This window comes from Bos grunniens, chromosome 2, assembly GCF_055505025.1.
Source record: "Bos grunniens cultivar Pamir isolate PY7600 chromosome 2, Bosgru_T2T1.0, whole genome shotgun sequence".
Lineage (NCBI taxonomy): Eukaryota > Metazoa > Chordata > Mammalia > Artiodactyla > Bovidae > Bos > Bos grunniens.
In genome coordinates this window covers 112,675,748-112,698,858 of record NC_141166.1, presented here as the reverse complement: position 1 = coordinate 112,698,858, position 23,111 = coordinate 112,675,748, and the positions used below count along the sequence as shown (strand labels likewise).

Sequence of the window (23,111 nt, the reverse complement as noted above, 5' to 3'; positions counted from 1 at the left end):
CCCACACATGATTTGAGGACTGTTGACCGTCCATGCCTTCTCCAGTGAACACTCTGCCTAATTGTAAAACTCTTGTTGCTAGAACAGGTGGGTATCCAGATGTAAGAAATCGGAGGCCCGGGCCAACCAGCTGAATTGTCACACAGGAAGTTGGTGGTAGAAGGCCTAGAAGACCACAGCCTAGAGCTGGACTCCTCACCGAGGGCTTCGGTCAAAAGGTACAAAATACTGAAGGAGAAAGAATGATAGAGTTTAATTTGTGAAAGGTTTTCTATATATTGACAGGTTTCATGTACCTTTTTTTTTTTTTTCTTGGCAAGGCTGGGGTCATCTGCTCAGTCTCTGACTGTGCCTCAGGTTCTTTGACTCTGGGAGAACAGCCTTAAGGCGCAGCCTGAGAATCTTGCATGCACTCCCTGGTCTCCTCACCTCCATTACAGAAGGTTTGCCTGGAAGCCGCCCAGGCCAAATCCTCCCCAGGGAAGGGAGAGGATCCCTCCTGAAGAGCTCAGGGATCTCCCGCCACCTCCAGTGCGCATGTGCACCCCGGTTCTGGCAGAGACCATCGCTGGAATTTAGCAAGAAGCCTGCAGAATAATTACTATTGCTGTGGGGCTAACAGCTGTTAAGGGCTCATTAGGGAGTGTCAGTTTTCCACAGGCAACTGCATTTCTGAGAAAAGTATATGGACTTAGGGGGGAAAAAAAACAACAACCCACAAAACGAGCAGCTCTTTCTATTTCAAGAGAACAAGTTGTTGAATCTGAAGTGGCAAGAGAGTTCGCCAACCCCTTGATCTCCCACTTCTGGCACGTTCCAGCCACTCTGGGCTAAGATGTGGGTCTGGACTATAAAATAAGCACTTCCCCTGCCCGCCTCCAAAACACATGCTGAGAACATGGTGAACTGCCTTAGGAATTCTTCACAATCAAGGAGGAAGTCAGTGAGACTTGGGTTTGAAAGATGTGGCCAGCCATTTATGGCACATGCTTGGATATCCGTTTATCACCTTGTATTTGGGAATGTTAGCAAGTACATGTACAGTGACTGGTGTTTTGAAAGAAACGAAGGAGGCATAAGATGCAACCCTTGCCCTAGAGGAGCATACAATCTGGAATGAGGGCTAACCCCTTGGATTTAAAGACCAAAATAAGACTCAGTAGTACACATAATTCAGAGATGGTATCCCATGGCACTCAGAGAGCTTAGGAAGCAGAGAAATCACCGGAGGATGGAAAGCGGTCCTAAGTCTCCCTTTCTTCAGGCCCTCTGTAGATGCTGTTCTCCCAGGAGTCTATCCCAACCCTCTTGCTCAGTCTGACTCTCTGGCTTCAGTGATTCCTCAGAACCCAGTTTAGGACTCTCTCAGGTGCTACTGACACGTACACAACTTGAAAGAGTATTAAGAGAGTGGGTGTCATAGAGAACATATTTGTGGCTGTCAAGGGAGATGTGGGGAAAGCAGAAGGAGGGAGTGGGAGTTTGGGGCTAACAGATGCAAACTATTATATCCAGAGTGGATAACAATGAGGTCCTATTGTACAACACAGAGAACTATACTCAATATGTGATAAACCATAATGGAAAAGAATATATACGTATATGTGTGTGTGTGTGTGTACAGAGGATGAGATGGTTGGATGGCATCACCGACTCAATGGACATGAGTTTGGGTAAACTCTGGGAGTTGCTGATGGACAGGGAGGCCTGGCGTGCTGCGGTTCATGGGGTTGCAAAGAGTCGGACACGACTGAGCGACTAAACTGATGTGTATACAAACATACATGAAGAATGTATATGTATCACTGAATCACTTTGTTGTACAGCATAAATTAACACAATAATATAAATCAACTACACTTTAACTTTAAAAAATTAAAAAAAAAAACACTGGGTCTCCATCCTGGCTGCACATCAGAATCACTTGGGGACCTTTGCTAAGTCGCTTCAGTCGTCTCCGACTCTGTGCGACCCCATAGACGGCCACCCACCAGGCTCCGCCGTCCCTGGGATTCTCCAGGCAAGAACACTGGAGCGGGTTGCCACTTCCTTCTCCAATGCATGAAAGTAAAAAGTGAAAGTGAAGTCGCTCAGTCATGTCCGACTCTTAGCAACCCCATGGACTGCAGCCCACCAGGCTCCTCTGTCCATGGATTTTCCAGGCAAGAACACTGGAGTGGGGTGCCATTGCCTTCTCCGTGGGGACCTTTATAAACGACCTTTGCCCAAGTTCCATCCCAGGTGAGGGACCCAACATCAGATTCCAACGTGCAGCCAGCTGGAGAACTGCTGGTTTAAGAGACAGAGGGTAATTTGCAGGCTCACTGAGGAAACCGCAGGAAAGGCCCAAAGGAGCTGCCCATAGGCACAATTGGAACCAGGACACTGAACACAGATTTCTGCTCCCTGCTCACTTTCCCACCTGTCTGCTGCATCTTCTCAGGGCACTGCCTCTGCGAGGTGGGACTCATCGCCAGTAGTAGCTCCAGCTCATGCTTTAGCAAATAGGATAGGGCTTCCTTTCCTTGGGTCTATATTGAATCCCCAAACTTCAATTTTTTTAAAAAAGGCAAAACTCTGGCTCATGTGCTACCCCTTGACCTGTGTTGAGATATTATCATTGGTCTAGCTTGGTTCATGTTCATGTAGCTTCCTCTGAGGAGGAGTACTGGGGAGACTAAAATAAAGCCTTGCTGCTCAAAGTGTAGTCCATGGACCAGCCAAATTTACTCATGCAAATTCTCAGGCCCCATCTCAGACCTGCTGACTTGGAACCTACCTTCTAGCAAGATCCCCAGGTGACTTGTATGCACGTTAAAGCTTGAGAAGGACTTCTGTATGCTCTGCTATCAGTTTCTCAGATTAGTGAGAGTATAGGTATTCCTTTCTCTTGGTTTTATGTCAAAGCCTCAGAAAAAAGATGTCACCATTTCCCCTCTGTGGCTCCTGCCAGCAGCAGTCCCAACACCTGGTCCCACCCAGTTGGTAAGAAAATCAATCAAGCTCCTGGCACTATGCCTCTTTCTCCTTCTTAAAAGCCAGCTCTGATCAGCAGACTGGGATCTCTGGTTTTGTTGCCATAGCTGATATGGAAGAGGATGTGGCACTCTGGGCCAAATAGGATCCAGCAGCTGGCGCTTATCAGTCCCACCCCACGACACACACAGATGTGTCCACGCTGACCTTCCTGGCCGAGGACACGTGGGAACTCAGAGCTTCCCATGGGAATGGATGACAGAGCAAGGAAGCGAGAAGGTTGATGTAGGTGTGATGGCATCCTGCCCATTGCTTCTGAGTGCAAAGCCCCAGCATCGTCTCGGCCAGTCAGCAAGGGGGATTTGCCTCTGAAACCCGGAAGCCCGTAGGAAGCACAAACATACAGTTCAGGCACTTGGTCACTCTGTTTGCTCAGTGATGCTTTAAGCCCCCCTGGAGGACACCATTCTCATGTTCAGGGCACTCCAGAGGCCTCAAGCCCACCTTCTGTGACTTGAAGCTCAGCCAGATTTTCCCCCCTATCCATTTCCTTTCCCACTACCAAGAGGAAAGGATAAAAATTAGTGGGCATTCAATAAATATTAGTTGAAGAAATAAATAGATGAATAAATAAACAAAAGAACGTTTTCATATTTTTTGAGCAAAGAAAGTTGACCTCGGCTTTCATCTGCTTTGATGGATAAATAGCTTTACTTCTGGGAAACTACATAGAATGACCATATAAAAATATCTTCACTTCACTTTTGTTAATATCTTTCCTACATCTCCACCCTCCAAAAACAAGAAATCCTCTATATATTTGTATTCTGGAGCCTCAAATGTTTATTCTCCTTACAGGAAAAGCCTACCTTTGGTCTCAATGGTTTCTTACAAGCAATGCCCCTAAAGGATGAAGATAATTTCCCCACAATTATTTGAGTACTTTCATCCCAAGCAGAAATACATTTCTATCCACTTATTCCAGAGCACACTTAGCGCTGAGAGCTGAGAGATGGCCTAACTACTTCATCTTATAGAGGAGGCAACTGAACTTCAGGGAGGGACTGGATGTGTCCAAGATCCCACAGCTATTCACAGTAAAAGGCAAACTGGGAGTCTCCTGAGTTCTGATCTAGTTTTTTCTTTAATTCCACAGTGCAGCCTATTGACTGCCCTAGTATTTGCCCTTAACTCAGGGGCAATGGTGTGGCCACTTTCCTCTGACAAGAAGCAGCCTATGAACGGGCCCCCCAAGTGTTCAGTCCAGCAGCTTCACCTCTAATGGGGGGCTGGGGGAGGATGGACCATGCAGAATTCCAGTGGCTAGTTCCACACCAGCCCCAAAGTTACTGATCTGATGTTGCAAAAGCTCTTTTTTTTTTTTTTCTCTCTCTCTCTCCCTTACCCAGCCTAAGCAGCAATGGAGAGAACTTTGCTCAAACTTTCCAAGATAACTTCCCTTTGGGCTGACACCAAGCATGTGCAGCTTCAGGCCAAAGGAATATTGGGAAGTTTATGAGCCACTAAAAATAGACAGTTACAACAGAAACTCCCTCTGACTTCTGCCATCTTCCCTGTTGGCTACACAAATACGGAGGCAGACTCTAGCCATGAGAGGTAGAAAAAAGTATCACTATAGCTCTAAGCTATGGTATAATCTGAGCGAAAATAAGTTTTAGAAAGAACAGTGCCATTTCAGGAATGACAAATAACATACCTGGAGAATAGAGGACCCACTGGGTCATCATCTGGTGCTGAACCCTTCCTCCCATAGCCAAGGAAGGAACGGCAAGACAAACCCACAGCCGGAGGACAAACCTAACATAGGCCACAGCTCGTTTGCAGGCTCTCATTTCTTTGGGGGATGAAAGCCAAGTTTGGGTTCAAGAACATTTCAGAAGATCTCCAATAGGACAGTTGGCTTCTCTGAAGTACATTGGGGCTGGTTATACAGACTGTCTTTTGCTTTCTGCCTGGTCTAGGTCTGTACCTAGCTGTTTTAAAGGTTCTGTTTCATTTTAGTCACTTTATAGAGCCTGGAAAATAGCCAAGTTAAGTAGGGTCTTTAGGTCCCAGTGTACCTGGTTTCCTGCCAGCCACATACCAGGAGTCCCTGAAATACACTCCAGTAAGGTGAGAGCTATAATTTGGTGACTTAGCTTAACCCAGTGTCCGCTAGGCCTGTGCAGCACTCCACGCAGCATTAGGATGAAAATAGAGAATCCCACCAAAAAGTGAGGATCCACTCAAGTGCTTCAGAGAAACCAGCTGTGTGTTTGGTTGGTCCTAAAGCAAATCTTTCATGGCCCTCAGGCTGTATAGGTGTGAAACATCTGAAATTACACCAAGTAAGGAAAAAAGAATAACAGAAACAGGTCTGCAGAAGAGAAAGTGTCTCTTTTCCATCCACTTCGTCCAGAAGGTAACTGGGCCCTGATGCACTTCTCCACGTTCTGGTTCTCCTCCAGAGGAATACTATAAAGCTGCACATGTTCCAAGCATCACCTGGACATTCCTTGCACCTGAACTCTGCTTGGATCCTCTGCACTGACTACTGACCCAATGTAAGATGGCTCTCTTCTTTCTATTTCTAAAAACTCCCAGAGGAGAAGCAGCAGAACCTTCTTTCACAGGCCATTTTAGTATTTTAACAGCTCTTTAGAGAAAATCAAATCATCCTTATTCCTAACCTAAACCCCTCACGCTGAGTTTAAATCCATTTCTTCTTGTTTGGCCTTGGTAAATATAGGAAACACCTGGAGCCCCTCCTGTGTTTACTGCACAATTGTCTCAAGTTTCCCATTTTATTCTCTTTTACCTTCTTATCCACCTCTTCTGAGTCCTCTTCAAATTCTTTATCCCCCTTTTTTATTATGGAAGAGAAGTGGTTATAATAATATGTAGTCCCCATGTAGGAAAGATATGTGTGTGTATATATATATGTGTGTGTTCAATTCAGTTCAGTCGCTCAGTCATGTCTGACTCTGCGACCCCATGAATCGCAGCACACCAGGCCTCCCTGTCCATCACCAACTCCCGGAGTCCACCCAAACCCACGTTCATTGAGTTGGTGATGCCATCCAATCATCTCATCCTCTGTTGTCCCCTTCTCCTCCTGCCCTCAATTTTTCCCAGCATCAGGGTCTTTTCAAATGAGTCAGCTCTTCGCATCAGGTGGCCAAAGTATTGGAGGTTCAGCTTCAACATCAGTCCTTCCAACGAACACCCAGGACTGATCTCCTTTAGGATGGACTGGTTGGATCTCCTTGCAGTCCAAGGGACTCTCAAGAGTCTTCTCCAATACCACAGTTCAAAAGCATCAATTCTTCGGCCCTCGGTAAGTATATATAATTATGCAATGTAAATAATATTATATATGTATATATAATGCAAATAATATTATATAATACAATTATATGCATTAGCTCATTTGAGCCTTTAAACCACCATTCTGTGTGATGAGTGAAGCACTATTATTGTTTCTGTTTTGCAGGTTGGAAAACTCTGGGAGTTGAAATGAATTGCTCAGGGTCACAAATCTAGTTAAGTAGCTGGACATGGAGCCAGCAGACCTAAGTTTCCTAATGCCCAGGGCAGGACTTTTTCATGATACCCTCTCGTCTGCATTTCGTGGTAAATCCTGCATCAAGTAGGACTATGTAGACCAGGCCCCTGTCAAGACCCAAGACCCACTGTTCCTCTGCACTCTGTTCACACTTCAGTCAGAGCAGGTCAAACACTCTGGTTCCAGTTGTTTTTTATTCCTGGAGAGTGAAGACGCAGGCCTCCTCACTTTGTGTCCTTGCACCTACTGAGTAGCTTGGCAGCTCTAGGTGCTCAACAGGTGTTAAGTAGAATGAATGAATAATGAATGACTTAAATAGAGTGAATAAATGAATGACAAAAGCACCACAGGAAGGCACAGAGGAGGGTGTTTGTGCAATCAACTCTACTACCACCAGCAGGCTTAATAAAATAAAAGGGACAGTTACACAACTACTTTAGGGCATTAAATGAAGCTTCCCACTTGATACTTTTCATGAAATAGGCTTTACTAGGCACAGCACATTATCCAGTATTTAACCATTCAAATCACAAGCAGGTATTCTCATGGCTATAAAATATTAAAATATATACAATACATTGTATATACAATACAATGTTAAATATTAAGTCAATTGTTTCAAGTAACTTCAAATCCTGGAAATTCTTTTCACTTGTTAATGGATAGTCATATTCTCCATGGTCACATGACTTCTACTTTCTTTTCAAGAATGTTTCCAAATAGTAAATGCCTAATCTATCACTAAGTACATGGCAAATATTTATTGTCCACATTGACAGGTCATATTTTTATTCCTGACTTCCCCTAGAAAGCTATATAGGATAATTCAGCTTAACATGTATGGAGCCTTGCCAATACTTTTCTTCCCATTAAAGATTACAGTATATTAGAAAGCCCAACCTCTGTTTAGAGAGTGACCTGGCTTTTAACTTCTTCATGGCTTGGGAGAAGTTAAAGTTTAGATAATTAACACTAAATATCAGAGCTAGGGTTTAGATCAAAAAGCATCATTTTAATCTAAGCACTTCATATATTTGGAAATTTATGTTCCCAATGGCATACTGTAAAAATGGTCTTATTCTCTGCTTAGGGAAAATTTGCATTCAGTTGTGCAGTCATGCAGGGTTAGCATGTCAGGAGTCAGCAATGCATCCGTAACAGCGTCTTCTCACAACTAATGAAGTCTTAAAGACCAAGGACTTACAATATTTGAATTCTCTTCCTATTTTTATCCACTGTGAAAACTGAAGAGGAAGAGTGGTATTTGATGTTTTTGCTAAAGTACCATTATAGGATTAAAAGAAAAAAGGCAAAGGCTGAGTAATTGTTTATCTAATTATTTATGGCTTCTTATCTAAGATCAAATTTTTTTAGGTTCTCCTAAGGGAGAAGGGAAGCGGTTGTTTCCTGTACACAAAACTTGCTTTGTCACAATCAACAATTTGGAGGCCATAATAAGCAGTGTAGGACCTGATGGTTTCTTCATTAGAAAGTGCTCCTGAAAGACTCTGAACTGAGCTCTTTGATCTTGACAAGCCCAAAGTTCCCTTCCTGGCACCCACCATGATGCTCAACACCGCACAAAGGGAAGACATTGCTGGCATTTGCGAATTCTCATAACCTGGAGATCCCCTTTGACTATGTTCGATGTGAAGAAAAAAGGATAGAACATTTCCTACAAATGAAAGACTAGACTTTAACCTAAAATGTCATAGGCTGGACTACAATTTTACCAAAGACATCTTAGCAAACTGGAGAGAGAGCACCATAACTGTTTTTTTTTTTTTTTTAATTTACTTATTTATTTTAATTGGAGGCTAATTACTTTATGATATTGTGGTGGTTTTTGCCATACATTGACATAAATCAGCCATGGGTGTACATGTGTTCATGTGTTCCCCATCCTGAACCCCCCTCCCACCTCCCTCCCCATCCCATCCCTCAGGGTCATCCCAGTGCACCAGCCCTGAACACCCTGTCTCATGCATCGAACCTGGACTGGCGATCTATTTCACATATGATAATATACATGTTTCAATGCTATTCTCAAATCATCTCACGCTAGCCTTCTCCCACAGAGTCCAAAAAACTGTTCTTTACATCTGTGTCTCTTTTGCTGTCTTGCATATAGGATCATCTTTACCATCTTTCTAAATTCCATATATATGCGTTAATATACTGTATTGGTGTTTTTCTTTCTGACTTACTTCACTCTGTGTAATAGGCTCCAGTTTCATCCACCTCATTAAAACGGATTCAAATGCACTCTTTTTAATAGCTGAGTAATATTGCATTGTGTATCTGTACCACAGCTTTCTTATCCATTCATCTGCCGATGTACATCTAGGTTGCTTCCATGTCCTGGCTATTACAAACAGTGCTGCGATGAACATTGGGGTACACATGTATCTTTCAATTCTGGTTTCCTCGATGTGTATGCACAGCAGTGGGATTGTTGGGTTGCATGGCAGTTGTATTTCCAGTTTTTTTAAGGAATCTCCACACTGTTCTCCATAGTGGCTGTACTAGTTTGCATTCCCACCAACAGTGTAAGAGGGTTCCCTTTTCTCCGCAGCCTCTCCAGCATTTATTGTTTGTAGATTTTTTGATAGCAGCCATTCTGACCAGCATGACATGGTACCTCATTGTGGTTTTGATTTGCATTTCTCTTATCATGAGTGATATTGAGCATCTTTTCATGTGTTTGTTAGCCATCTGTATGTCTTCTTTGGAGAAATGTCTGTCTAGTTCTTTGGCCCATTTTTTGATTGGGTTGTTTATTTTTCTGGAATTAAGCTGCATGAGCTGTTTGTATATTTTTGAGATTAATTCTTTGTCAGTTGCTTAGTTTTCTATTATTTTCTCCCATTCTGAAGGCTGTCTTTTCACCTTGCTTATAGTTTCCTTTGTTGTGCAAAAGCTTTTAAGTTTAATTAGGTCCCATTTGTTTATTTTTGCTTTCATTTCCATTACTCTGGGAGGTGGGTCACAGAGGATCCTGCCGTGATTTATGTCAGAGAGTGTTTTGCCTATGTTTTCCTCTAGGAGTTTTATAGTTTCTGGTCTTATATTTAGATCTTTAATCCATTTTGAGTTTATTTTTGTGTGTGGTGTTAGAAAGTGTTCTAGTTTCATTCTTTTACAAGTGGTTGACCAGTTTTCCCAGCACCACTTGTCGAAGAGATTGTCTTTTCTCCACTGTATATTATTACTCCTTTGTAAAAGATAAGGTGTCCATAGGTGCGTGGATTTATCTCTGGGCTTTCTATTTTGTTCCATTGATCTATATTTCTGTCTTTGTGCCCGTACCATACTGTCTGAATGACTGTAGCTTTGTAGTTTAGTCTGAAGTCAGGCAGGTTGATTCCTCCAGTTTCATTCTTCTTAAGATTGCTTTGGCTATTCGAGGTTTTTTGTATTTCCAAACAAATTGTGAAATTATTTGTTCTAGTTCTCTGAAAAATACCATTGGTAGCTTGATAGGGATTGCATTGAATCTATAGATTGCTTTGAGTAGTATACTCATTTTCACTGTATTGATTCTTCTGATCCATGAACGTGGTATATTTCTCCCTATTTGTGTTATTTTTGTTTTCTTTCATCAGTGTTTTATAGTTTTCTATATATAGGTCTTTTGTTTCTTTAGATAGATTTACTCCTAAGTATTTTATTCTTTTCACTGCAATGGTGAATAGAATTGTTTCTTTAATTTCTCTTTCTGTTTTCTCATTGTTCAGATCAGATCAGTTGCTCAGTCATGTCCGACTCTTTGCAACCCCATGAATCACAGCACGCCAGGCCTCCCTGTCCATCACCAACTCCTGGAGTTCACTGAGACTCACGTCCATCGAGTCAGTGATGCCATCCAGCCATCTCATCCTCAGTCGTCCCCTTCTCCTCCTGCCCCCAATCCCTCTCAGCATCAGAGTCTTTTCCAATGAGCCAACTCTTCGCATGAGGTGGCCAAAGTACTGGAGTTTCAGCTTTAGCATCATTCCTTCCAAAGAAATCTCAGGGCTGATCTCCTTCAGAATGGACTGGTTGGATCTCCTTGCAGTCCAAGGGACTCTCAAGAGTCTTCTCCAACACCACAGTTCAAAAGCATTAATTCTTCGGTGCTCAACCTTCTTCACAGTCCAACTCTCACATGCATACATGACCACAGGAAAAACCATAGCCTTGACTAGACGAACCTTTTTTGGCAAGGTAATGTCTGTGCTTTTGAATATGCTATCTAGGTTGGTCATAACTTTCCTTCCAAGGAGTAAGCGTCTTTTAATTTCATGGCTGCAGTCACCATCTATAGTGATTTTGGAGCCCAGAAAAACAAAGTCTGACATTGTTCCCATGAAGTGATGGGACCGGATGGCATGATCTTCGTTTTCTGAATGTTGAGCTTTAAGTCAACTTTTGCACTCTCCACTTTCACTTTCATCAAGAGGCTTTTTAGTTCCTCTTCACTTTCTGCCATAAGGGTGGTGTCATCTGCATATCTGAGGTGATTGATATTTCTCCCGGCAATCTTGATTCCAGCTTGTGTTTCTTCCAGTCCAGCGTTTCTTATGATGTACTCTGCATATAAGTTAAATAAACAGGGTGACAATATACAGCCTTGACGTACTCCTTTTCCTATTTGGAACCAGTCTGTTCCATTTCCAGTTTTAATGGTTGCTTCCTGACCTGCATACAAATTTCTCAAGAGGCAGATCAGGTGGTCTGGTATTCCCATCTCTTTCAGAATTTCCCACAGTTTATTGTGATCCACACAAAGGCTTTGGCATAGTCAATAAAGCAGAAATAGATGCTTTTCTGGAACTCTCTTGCTTTTTCCATGATCCAGCAGATGTTGGCAATTTGATCTCTGGTTCCTCTGCCTTTTCTAAAACCAGCTTGAACATCAGGAAGTTCATGGTTCACATATTGCTGAAGCCTGGCTTGGAGAATTTTGAGCATTACTTTACTAGCGTGTGAGATGAGTGCAATTGTGTGGTAGTTTGAGCATTCTTTGGCATTGCCTTTCTTTGGGATTGGAATGAAAACTGACCTTTTCCAGTCCTGTGGCCACTGCTGAGTTTTCCAAATTTGCTGGCATATTGAGTGCAGCACTTTCACAGCATCATCTTTCAGGATTTGGAATAGCTCAACTGGAATTCCATCACCTCTTCTAGCTTTGTTCGTAGTGATGCTTTCTAAGGCCCACTTGACTTCACATTCCAGGATGTCTGGCTCTAGGTCAGTGATCACACCATCGTGATTATCTGGGTCGTGAAGATCTTTTTTGTACAGTTCTTCTGTGTGTTCTTGCCACCTCTTCTTGATACCTTCTCCTTCTGTTAGGTCCATACCATTTCTGTCCTTTATCGAGCCCATCTTTGCATGAAAGTTTCCTTTGGTATCTCTGATTTTCTTGAAGAGGTCTCTAGTCTTTCCCATTGTGTTGTTTTCCTCTATTTCTTTGCATTGATTGCTGAGGAAGGCTTTCTTATCTCTTCTTGCTATTCTTTGGAACTCTGCATTCAGATGTTTATATCTTTCCTTTTCTCCTTTGCTTTTCACTTTTCTTCTTTTCACAGCTATTTGTAAGGCCTCCCCAGTCAGCCATTTTGCTTTTTTGCATTTCTTTTCCATGGGGATGGTCTTGATCCCTGTCTCCTGTACAATGTCACGAACCTCATTCCATAGTTCATCAGGCACTCTATCTATCAGATCTAGGCCCTTAAATCTATTTTTCACTTCCACTGTATAATCATAAGGGATTTGATTTAGGTCATACCTGAATGGTCTAGTGGTTTTCCCTACTTCCTTCAGTTTAAGTCTGAATTGTTAGTGTATAGGAATTCAAGGAATTTCTGTGTGTTAATTTTATATCCTGCAACTTTACTATAGTCATTGACTAGCTCTAGTAATTTTCTGGTGGAGTCTTTAGGGTTTTCTATGTAGAGGATCATGTCATCTGCAAACAGTGAGAGTTTTACTTCCTCTTTTCCAATCTGGATTCCTTTTATTTCTTTTTCTTCTCTGATTGCTGTGGCTAAAACTTCCAAAACTATGTTGAATAGTAGTGGTGAGAGTGGGTACCCTTGTCTTGTTCCTGACTTTAGGGGAAATGCTTTCAATTTTTCACCATTGAGGATAATGTTTGCTGTGAGTTTATCATATATGGCTTTTATTATGTTGAGGTATGTTCCTTCTGTGCCTGCTTTCTGGAGGGTTTTTATCATAAATGGATGTTGAATTTTGTCAAAGGCTTACTCTGCATCTATTGAGATAAGCATATGGTTTTTATCTTTCAATTTGTTAATGTGGTGTATCACATTGATTGATTTGCGAATATTGAAGAATCCTTGCATCCCTGGGATAAAGCCCATTTGGTCATTATATATGATCTTTTTAATATGTTGTTGGATTCTGTTTACTAGAATTTTGTTAAGGATTTTTGCATCTATGTTCATCAATGATATTGGCCTGTAGTTTTCTTTTTTTGTGGCATCTTTGTCTGTTTTTGGTATTAGGGTGATGGTGGCCTCATAGAATGAGTTTGGAAGTTTACCTTCCTCTGCAATTTTCTGGAAGAGTTTTAGTAGGATAGGTGTTAGCTCTTCTCTAAATTTTTGGTAGAATTTTTGTTTGCTAGAAGATTTCTGATTACAGTTTTGATTTCCATCTTGTGAGGGGTGTGTTAAGATTTTCTATTTCTTCCTGGTACAGTTTTGGAAAGTTATACTTTTCTAAGAATTTGTCCATTTTTTCCAAGTTGTCCATTTTATTGGCATATAATTGCTGATAGTAGTCTCTTATGATCCTTTGTATTTCTGTGTTGTCTGTTGTGATTTCTCCATTTTCATTTCTAATTTTGTTGATTTGATTCTTCTCCCTTTTTTTCTTGATGAGTCTGGCTAATGGTTTATCTATTTTATTTATCTTCTCAAAGAACCAGCTTTTAGCTTTGTTGATTTTTGCTATGGTCTCCTTTGTTTCTTTTTCACTTATTTCTGCCCTAATTTTTATGATTTCTTTCCTTCTAACATTTTCCTTCTAACCCTGGGGTTCTTCTTCTTTTTCTAGTTGCTTTAAGTGTAAGGTTAGTTTATTTATTTGATTTTTCTCTTGTTTCTTGAGGTAAGCTTGGATTGCTATGAACCTTCCCCTTAGCACTGCTTTTACTGAATCCCATAGGTTTTGGGTTGTTGTGTTTTCATTTTCATTCATTTCTATGCATATTTTTATTTCTTTTTTTATTTCTTATTTGAATTGTTGGTTATTCAAAAGTAAGCACCATAATTGTTAAGGGTTGGCTAGACTTCTCTTGTGGCTCAGCCAGTAAGGAGTCTGCCTGCAATGCGGGAGACCCAGGTTTGATCCCTGGGTTGGGAAGATCCCCTGGAGAAGGAAATGGCAACCCACTTCAGTATTCTTGCCTGGAAAATCCCATGGACAGAGGAGCCTGACAGGCTACAGTTCATGGGGTTGCAAAGAGTCGGGCATGACTGAGCAACTTCACTTCACTTCACTTCACTTCAGACTGAAACCGAAAGCTATCTTCCTAAGCAGGCTGCCCCTTTTTGCTGTAAGGTGCTGAGCATTTAAAAGATTGCTGCATTAGTCCATTGCAACATTCTTGTCCAAAGACTCAACTAAGAAACCAAATGAGAGTCAGAAAATTAGGTCATGGCCAGTGGATGTTCAGCACTCAATTTAAACAAATCAAGTGCCAGGGCTCAGGAATCTGCAAAGTTGATGAGTGTACACAGACTTCCAAAAAAAGCAAATGCACAGGTGAGCTAACTGGATTCAATGTCTGGTCTTTCAGACTGAGTCAGGTCGGATGCAGGTTCTGAGAATGTGGTTGGGTCAAAGTTCAGCAGTGCTGAGAAGACAGGTGGGGATAGTTGGTACTCTCACAGGCTTGAAGTTCAGAGTTTGGGAGGCACTGCCCATGGCCAGAGCACTGGTTGAGGATGTGAAACTGTCAAGGAGGAGTAGGCAGGAGGCAGCCCTTCACTCTCATCTTAAACCAAATGCTCCAGCCACACTGAACACCTTGCAACTTTTCTGAAGAACCTGAACTTTCTTTGCCTCACTCTGGGACTTCACATGTGTTGCTACCTCTGCCCAGAAGATACATAATCACCTAATCACACCCTACACACACTCAGGAATCACTTTTCATGGAAAGCCTTCCCTGATCCATGTCATACCCTAAGACTGGATTAGGAGTCCTTCCCCATGCACTCCTATGGCCCTCTTAGAAATACCACCAGAGGATGGGGATTGTATGTCTCAAAGGGTTTCAAACTTATTTCTAATTTCTTCAAAAGAAATCTTAACTCAGAACCGAAGGCAAAACCTCAGAGCAGATGTCTGAGGAAGTGGAGGCAGGAGAAGGAGGGAGACCCAAGGCCTGCCTGCCTGGCCCCACTGCTTATTCAAGGACGTCACCCTGAGAAATTTCCAAGGGAAAGCTAAAGGGATTCAGAAAATGCTTTTCAAATCCCAGAACTAATTTATACCATTGATTATACATAAAATACATGCATTATTCATTTAAAACTATCCAGTGAAGTACTTATTTATATTAACACTATTAATCACTGAAATGGTTCCAATTTGTATGGCATGGACACCAGCTAATCAGAAATATACCAGCTATTAGCCAACATATAGCTGTCCCACTGCATACTAGATGAATGTAAGCACTGAACACTTATAAAATCCTTCCACTAGAAATCCTCCATTAGTGTGTCTGCTCTCCAGACTATGAATCACGAGCACTCAGCTATACTCCCCTGAGCTAAACAATCACTTTTAACCTGATTGTGTGACCTTCCTTCCTGCCCATCATTTTGCATGATGGTGAACACCCCTCATGGATAACGAAGTATGAAATGAAGGAGTTGGGCCTCCCAAGAGGCAACGGGAATGATGCACATAGGATCTGAAATGCAAGTTTCAGGGCGCCTCATGTCACCTCCAAAGAAGTGGTTGTGGAAACAAGGAAGTATCCAGATGAGCAGATAGTTAGGGACTGGCGAACATCACACACAATATAGTAGCCTGGGAGGAATAACCCACAGCTGTAAGAATGAGAGTTGAAAGGATGAGTGTGTTTGCCAGTGTGCCAGGAGTGGGATGGAGCCCCGTGGGCCCTGCTAATGTGACTGTACACTAACTGCTTCAGCCAGAGGCCCCAAGTCCAGAAGGCATCCACCATATGCCCGCCTCACCATGACACCTGGGTGTGCACAGTATCCCTGGAAGCATGTTAACAAATTGGTTGAAGTTAGTGGGGAAGGGAACTGAGGCTCTGCACTACAGGAGTGGGCATGAAATGTTTCACTGTAAATCCTTCATATAATGTGACTTTTGTATGTCCACATATAAAAGTGATGTGAAGTGAAGTTGCTCAGTTGTGTCCAACTCTTTGTGACCCTGTGGACTGTAGCCCACCAGGCTCATCCATCCATGGGATTCTCCAGGCAAGAGTACTGGAGTGGGTTGCCATTTCCTTCTCCAGGGGATCTTCTGGACCCAGGGATCGAACCCAGGTCTCCTGCATTGCAGGCAGACGCTTTAACCTCTGAGCCACCAGGGCAGACCTCCACATATAAAATCACTGGCCTTTTCATTTGTCTGCCTGGTCCATGAAACGATGAGTCCCTTGAAGGCAGAAACTATGTCCTATTCACCTCCGTATCTGTGGCACCAAATATAGCATGTGGTGTGTAGTAGGAAGGCAATAAATGGACAGATGGATGGGTAGGTGACTGTGTAGATGAGCAGATGGATAAACTCAGTTTTCATCAGACCAGCAGTTTTAGCACCAAAGAAGTCTGACCCAGGGACCGAGGGCAAAGAGCCAGGAAAGGAAAATCTCACAGAATCAAAAAAGTGAGGCTTAAAATCTAACTGCAGAGTGCTGGGCAGCAGCTGCAGAAGGGTATGATGGTAAGACTGACCCCTGCTAAATGCTGTCTCCCTGCCCAGCCCCAGAGCTGGGTGCCATCCAGGGCACAGGCTGGGAGTAAACTGGACTCCCATGTGCACAGTAAGATTTTCAGCAAAGTCATCAGAGGGACATTTGAAGCCTGATGTTCAGGGCTTGTAAGATACTTATCTATCTTGACTTGAGTGGCTTTCCAGCCCCTAGAAAGAAAATGAGCATTATAAAAGGCTCTTAATTGGCCTGGATAGTGCCAACAGTAACATAAGTTACCATGGTAGCAAATACATACACTTCCTTCTCAATAAACAATACCTCCTTATCTGCTTTCTAACTGAAGAATGAATGAAAGAAGAAGAAAAGAAAGCAAAGCAACATTTTCTGCAAAATATGCCTATTTCCTTCTACTTTTCCTTTTCAGAATTCTAGCTGTTGCCTGAGATGCTGCCCTGTGATCATTTGGATCTCAAAGAGCAAACCACCATTATTTCATAACAGATGAAGTAAAGCTGTGCAAGGCGCATTTTGCTCCATTTGGCGGCTGTAAGCTGGAGGGCCTGTTGAGGCACCAGAGGGAATCTGAAGCATTATTCAGAGTCCACTCACCATGACATTTGAAGTAATTATGGAAGGAGCAATGGAAACACGAACAGCTTTTGGAAATGAATTCTCTCTTCAAAGTGGAAAGGATGATCTTACAATATTTTAGGATGACATGATGTGTGGACGCTTTTAAAACTTCTTTGGTGAAGACAATCTGGAATCAGAACCCAACTGAAGATTAAAGGGCTTGGGGGCGGGATGGGGTATGAACTTACTTCTTTGTTTCATTGGTTCAGCTCCACTCTTTCTCCTTCATAGAAACCAGACACAGGAAAAAAAGAAAAAGAAAAACCCTCTGAGGTCATCTTATGGATGCCCTGCAGGGTTAGTGCCAGTCTATTCTCCTTATGTCTGAGTGAAGTGCTTTATTCAGGCAATTTTGAAAGGATTTAAGTAATGCAGTTGCCACCACTTCCTTTGGCAAATTTTAGTATTCATAGCCTTGAGCAAAGGTTTGGGAGGGCGTTTTTGTTTGGTTTTTGGGTTTTTTTTCTTTTGCTTTTAGAAAATGGAGAGCTGCTTTCAGGCCAGCAATCTACAGGCTCTGCTGTTGGCAGAAATGCCAGAGATGTTCTGGGAACCTCTCTGCTAAGAGCAGGCTCCCACAATGCCTCAGTATCAGGGGGACTTTCGAGTTGTTTTGGAATCAGAGAAAATCTCATTTTCAGCCTTTTCACATTTTGTCCTACATTCTGGAGGGAACTGTCAAGTACTGCAAGCCAGTCTTTCACTGGGAATCCCTCACTGACATCCCCTCCTCACCCCTACCCCTCCTTGCTAAGGAACAGGCAAGTCACAGAAGGTTCATTGCATGGCGCAGCATGAAAGCTTCTGCCCAAAGGATTGTTGGTGACACACCCGGGGCCAGTTAGAGTCTGTCTCTTGGAGCATCTTGACAATGAGACGTAACAGCGCTGATTGGCAGTGGGCAGTGAGAGTCCACAAGCTAAGCAAAGTTAGGGGTTAACTGAAGTCACGAGTACCCCTGAATTGGGACTAGCAGAAGTCCCTAAGAGGTGACTCATTGGAAAAGACTCACGCTGGGAGGGATTGGGAGCAGGAGGAGAAGGGAACGACAGAGGATGAGATGGCTGGATGGCATCACCAACTCGATGGACGTGAGTCTGAGTAAACTCCGGGAGTTGGTGATGGACAGGGAGGCCTGGCGTGCTGCGATTCATGGGGTCGCAAAGAGTCAGACATGACTGAGCAACTGAACTGAACTGAAGTCCCTAAGGTAGAAAAAAGATGTAGAGGATGGAAGATGATACAGGAGGTAGGTAGACGCTGGGAAAATCCGAGGAAAGACGGGAAGAGCGCCACCACTGCGATTCCTTGTGGATTCGAAATGTCATCCTGAGGGAGCAACAAGACAGACCCCAGAGAAATCTTAGCTGTTTCCAGTTCCCGAACTCTACTCCCTCTTCCATGAGGACCCTCTGTCCTCTAGCCTGGGCTCCTGCAGGACCCCCATCTCTGCATCGCTGGTGTGTCCTTACAAAATCCCCCATTACTTGGGGCAGCCTGAGAGCATCTCCAAACCAGAAAGAGACTCTCGCCCACATGGGGCATTCAGAGATGGACTCTGGCACAATCTGCCACACAACTCTGAATGGAAGCACACTGGAACAGCAGGTGGAGTCGGGGCAGAGTCATAGATCTGCCCAGTCCTCAGCACCTCTTCCCCTCAGGCAGCAAGGCTGGGAAGACACAGACCCAGGAGCCAGGGTGAATGGGGCCCCCAGAATTGTACAGGTCAGCCCCGCCTGGTAGCACTTTAGGGGCCAGAAGTAGGAAAGCTGGTTCCCTCGGCATCTGCAGACCCTGAGCCCACCCCTCCCCATCCCTGACCCTCCAACATGTGCTATCTCATTGTGCCTCCAACTTTCAAACCCCAAAGTCACCTGGCTCAGTCCCCCTTTCCCTGCTCCCACATTGTGGTTGTTTTTCAGCCACTAAGTCATGTTGACTCTTCAAGACCCCATGGATTGCAGCACACCAAGTTTTCCTGTCCTTCACTCTCTCCTGGAGTTTGCTTGAACTCATATCCATTGAGTTGGTGATGCCATCCATCCATCTCATTCTCTGTCGCCCCCTTCTCCTCCTGCCCTCTATCTTAACCAGCATCAGGGTCTTTTCCAGTGAGTCTGCTCCCATGACAACCCCTGTTACTGTGATGTGAGGGACCCAGACCAATAGCATGAGTTGACCATGACTTTTGACCGCTAAGAAATGGCAACTCTTCCTCCCTCTGAGTAAGGAGCCTGTGATCTCAGGAGGGGGCAGGGGCAGCTACTCAGGTGCTCCTCTCCTATGTAGGCACCTGTTTTGCTCTCTGATCAGAAGAAACTGGGGTGCTAAAGGAGGAAGATCAGTGCAGAGCAAGCACATCTATCACTAAATTTCTCTGCAGCAACTCATTACCAAAATAAATTGTAAAGAGAAGGAAACTCTTGTGACTGCACTTTGTGAAGCAAAAATGCACCTTATTAGTGTGTTTGATTTTGTGTAGTCGCAAAGGAGGAAGAGGCAATTGGTTTATTGGGTTTTATGTTCCAAATCTAGTACTTGTAAGTAGTTGGGAAAGGGAAATGTGTTTTTAAATTTTTTTCTGATTAAGATTTTTAGAATAAGCAATTCCAGAAGTTTTCTGGAATTTGTGGCCCAAAAAAGTAGGTGGGGCAAAAATCAGCTTTCCCCTCATAGCACTGTTGGTCTTTTACCTTAATACTGAATTCCTTAAATCTCTATATAATATAGTTTTTGTTCCCAACACGTAATTTTAAATTCAGGACGGTCCATTGTCCAGATCCCACATGCTCAGATCTTTCTGTTTGCTGTGGACTCCCGTAGAGTCCTGGCTCTGGCCAGCAACACCTCACAGGCCATCGTGCAAGCTGGTGGGGGTGCCGGCCTGGAGGGCCACTCACAGGCGGGACGCATCCATGGAAAAAACTGGGATAGAGGCAGGCACATGCAGGCCTGTTTCCTCAAGAAATGCATCCCCTGAGACTTTGTATTTAACTAACACACCCTGCTTCCCACCCTCAAATCCAGGGTGGGTCCATCAAAAACTAGGGAAATGTCTACAAGATGCAAGAGGATCCTCTGGCTCCGAAAGTTAGATCTAAAGAAAAGCTTTGAGTCCTAAGAGAATAAGTAATGGGTGCCACAGACAGGGAGAAAAAGATTTCTTGCCTTCGTTCAAAATTTTTATTTTTTATTTATTTTTTAAATATTTACTTTTATTTATTTATTTGGATGCCCTAGGTCTTAGTTGTGGCATGTGGGGTCTAGTTCCCTGACTGGGGATCGAACCCCAGCACCTTGCATTGGGAGCACAGTCTTAGCCACTGGACCACCAGGGAAGTCCCATTCAAAATCTTCAAATGCTTTCACCAGCTGGAATGGAGCTGGAATGACTGACAGCTGTGTGCTATTTTTTTCAGTTAAGACCTCTCCCCAGAGTGGAGCTTATTCTAGTAGGGCTTTGCAACGCATGCCTTGCTGTCCAGATGGTTCCCTTCCGTGCTTCTGACTTTCTGAAATTCTTTTGCAAAACAGTATCTCAAATCTCTTGCTCATGGGTCTATCAAGATTCTATGTGAGATGATCATACTAAGTGGAATAAGTCAGACAGAGAAAGACCAATATGATATGATATCACTTACATGTGGAATCTTAAAAAATAATACAAATGAACTTATTTACAAAACAGAAACGGACTCACAAACATAGAAAACAAACCTATGGTCCCAAAGGGGAAAGGAGGGGGAGAGGGATAAATTAGGAATTTGAGAGTAACATATATACATTATCATAAACAAAATAGATAATCGACAAGGACCTACAGTATAGCATAGGCAACTATTCTCAATATGTTATAATAACCCAAATGGGAAAAGAATCTGAAGAAGTACATACATTTTACTTACATATACTTCACTGTACACCTGAAACGAACACATGTAAATCAACTATATTTCGAAATAAGTAAATAAATAAATTGCAATGGTGAAAACAGACAAACAAAAAAAGATTCTCTGTGAGGATTTGGAACAAGGCTCAGCATTCACCAGGACGACTCAGCCTTCTTTTCTTTCCTGCGATTGCTATGTTAATGAATCTGTTGGATGGTCAACCTCAGGATTCTAGCAGAGGGATCTGTGGCACTTGGAAAGGAAGAGAGGCCCTGGCCAGGCAGAGGGGGTCGGGGAGTTTAGGAAGGCTTCCAAGACTCAGACCATTGTGTGGAGATGTAAAAGATCACAGCTCTCTGGGCTGTTACCAGTGATAAATGGCTGGGCGGGCAGTTGTGCACAGGAATTGCTGAAATTGAGGAAGCCTCCTGGAATGAACAGCAATTGAGGAGGAAGCTAGAGGCCTATGGCAGAGTGACCTCAGTGTCCGAAAAGCCGTGTGTCACATTGCTGTAATAATTTACGACAAACATTTCTCTGTCTGGGATTTGCCTTTAAATAGAAATCACAGATGATGCAAGCTCAGGGGCATCACCTCTAGGCACAAAACCCGCCAGTGGAGAAAACTGCACGGAAGGCTTTCACGGGTTTTGGGGGCTGTGGCATGAAAGAGCCCAGCTGTTCGTGTTCCATCTGCTATTTTTTCAAGGTCAGTGGATATGGGAAAGTTGTAGCTGGGAATGAGTAGCTTTTACCTCACAGGCTCTTAACAGACTCAGGGTCTGTGCTCATTGTGGTGTCTGTATTCTCCTAAGCAGCTCAGCCCCCAGATCTGTCTCTTACAGGCCCACCCATTTGGAGTTCATGAGCATCTCAGGACTCAGGAGAGGTGCAGCGATGTCCACTGGTCTAGACAAAGGAGCTCATAGCCAAGGAGACCCTCCGGGCCCATGTCAGCCACACAGATTTCCACTGGCTCCCACCCAAGGAGCCCGTGGTCTCAGGCCCAGCTCCTTCAAACTGCAGTTCTGCCTGGCCTTCCCTAGCATTTATGGTTCACGGACTTGCCTCCTCTTCCTCTTGGTCTCAGGGAAAATTTCTTCGCTTGCATTTTCTCACAGAGGACTGTCTCTTAGTTTGAGCCAAGGAAAGGGCTTGACTTTCACAGCTTAAGTACTGGAATCTTCCTGTGTCTACTCCCCATCCTCCTAGTCAAACAGGGCAACTCTGATGCTTATCAGGGAGCTTCTGAGAGCAAGACATTCCACTTTCCAGGCCTCAAAGTGAGTCAACAAAGAGACAGAATCCATTCTTAAGCAAACGCTGTCTTTATGGATATTGGACCCAAACAAGTTCTGTTACATGGAACATACTGATGGAATTTAACATGTAGAATATCTAAAACTTAATGCCAAGAATTAATGCTTCAAAATAGACATGGAGGTGAAAGATCACAAAACATAGGTCACAACTGAAACACACAATACAATGTTCTGAAAGCAGAGATCCAGAAAAATGTCTGTTAAAAGCAAAACATGGTTAGAAACACGCTGATATCAGGACTTACACATATAGACATACAAGTGTAGGTTTGTGTGTACATGTGTATTTGTATACATGCATGTGTGTTTATAGGTACACACATACATGTGAACACACACACATACATTTATATGTATAAAGAGAGAGTGGTGGACATGAGGAAAGATCTCTTGACCACCATTCTTACTTCCATTTCCTATTTCTAAGCAGCAAACAAATTTGCCCTTAGGACTAAAGTTTTAGGTTAGAGGAAATCTCTGGGACATTGGAATCAGGGCATCAGAGCAGCTAATGGGAATTGCTTTTCATATCTCATGACACCATGTGATTCACCTTACACAGGGCTCTGGTTACCAGCCCCTTTCCGCTCCTGTGCCTTCACTCACTCCCTTCCTTTCGGTTTCATGTCCCTGATCTCAGACGTAGTACAGACTATCTTAGGGAATTATCTGCATGGAATCCTGTCAGTCTGGTTTATTGTACTGGATAGCAGGTAGATGAATTATTTTCTGGTCAACAGGCAGAAGAGAACAGCAGTGAGCCCGGATGCAAAGGTATGTTTGCC

General features: G+C 43.3%; 1 long non-coding RNA gene across 2 annotated transcripts; it reads left to right on the top strand.

Moving 5' to 3' along the window:
* Positions 1-82: 82 nt before the first annotated feature.
* LOC147378550 (uncharacterized) lies at positions 83-17,758 on the top strand. Of its 2 annotated transcripts, none has more exons than XR_015147746.1 (3): positions 83-218; positions 6,112-6,313; positions 6,470-6,894. It is a non-coding gene; the product is annotated as an uncharacterized LOC147378550 (long non-coding RNA). The 2 variants fall into 2 exon arrangements; XR_015147747.1 differs by lacking the exons at positions 83-218; positions 6,470-6,894 and adding exons at positions 5,290-5,540; positions 16,903-17,758.
* The last annotated feature ends 5,353 nt before the right edge of the window (positions 17,759-23,111 follow it).